Consider the following 1,623-nt stretch of genomic DNA (forward strand, 5'->3'; position numbering starts at 1 on the left):
TCTCATCAGTGGGAGCCAGACCCAGAGGTCTGGGTAGTGGCCCTTCCCTTAATGCATAGCATTATACATGTCTGCAAGGAGATGTGCTTTGCATTATGGGAGACACTAAGACAAGTGATGAGAGCTTAGTCCATCTTTACCACGAGTTGCCTCAGTAGTGAAGATACTTCAGGTGCAAACTTTGTTTGCTTACACTTGGATAAAGGATTAAACTAAATTTATTATAGTCTAACCAAGTGAAAAAAACTTCCAAGATTAAATACACATTGGAGTGTTGTTACAGACCTGGTGGATCAGTTGCTATTGATGAAGAAATGCATCAACAAATAAATATAATGGGTGCAAAAAGAGTAATCATAATATGTGACTTGATTATCCAAACATTGATTGGGTAGCAATCAATGTTTGGATAATGAAATCTCATGAAAAGAATGAAACTGAATTTATTAAGCTGTTGTGAGACAGCTTCCTCGAGCAGCATGTAACAGAAGGAAATCTGAAGTCAAAGAGTGTTACATCTGATTATAGTATCAGAGAGGATTTCAGTTAAAGGCATAACTATTCAGCCTCTGGTTGGTGACAGTGATCATGCAGTACTTACTTGGAAAGTAGCTAAGTTTATGAATATTCCATTCAGAAAATATTACATGCTAAATTACAAAAACAGGAAATTATGACCACCTGAGGGGTATGCTGGGTTCTTCTGTGCCATGACATCAGTTATTGGATGGGAAGGATATCGACAATGTGTGGGAAGTGTTTAAAAAATACTTAAATGATGCAATATCAGAATGTTCCCCCAAAAGTTCAAAGAATAAATAGAGTAGGAATTAAATGGATGTGTAATCTAATTAAGCAAGAGATTCGTAAATAAAACTTGATGTGAAAGGAATATCGTGTGCATAAGGATTATGTCAGTTATGATTATTATAAGCAGGATTTCAGACCAGAAGAGTCAGAGGTGTTGTATGGAAAGATCAGTCTGAATATGAAAAGAAACTGGCTTTGCAAGTTAAAGACTTCCTAAAAGAATTCTATCGTTGTGTTGCAAATAAAAGAAAGAATGAATTTGAAAGAATAACTCTACTGAATGCAAATGGTATATGGGTGACTGATGCAGAAGTTATTATGAGTAGCCATTTTGATAAAAGCTATCAACCTGGTATATGCAACGTTGAACTCACTGCTACCTCTTCACTGTATAAGGGAACTCAAGAGGATTAGGAGGAAGTACTAGAGCTGTTGCACAAACCGAATAAGAATTCATAGGGACTAATAGAATATCAGCAAGGGTGCCTAAAAGAGTGTTCAGCTGAATTGCCTATTCCCTTGACCAGGCTATATAACTTGAGTCTCAGAATAGTGAATATCCCACAGAAGTGGAAAGAATGTATGGTAATTCCATTGCACAAGGATGGTGCAAAGACCGATGTATCCAACTATCGATCTATCAGTATCTCAGGAGTGGTGGAGGAGATTTTGGAAAAATTGGTTACAGATCACATTCAGAAATGGGTTGACAGAGCATCTCTACTTTGGAATGAATAGCATGGGTTTACTAAGGGAAGGTCATGTTTAGTAACTTACTCACATTCTATAATAATGCTATCACTGAGTTAGACA

Source organism: Typopeltis vanoorti, chromosome 6 (genome assembly GCF_054136105.1).
Source record: "Typopeltis vanoorti isolate ZY-2024b chromosome 6, IOZ_Tvanoo_1.0, whole genome shotgun sequence".
Taxonomy (NCBI): Eukaryota; Metazoa; Arthropoda; class Arachnida; order Uropygi; family Thelyphonidae; genus Typopeltis; species Typopeltis vanoorti.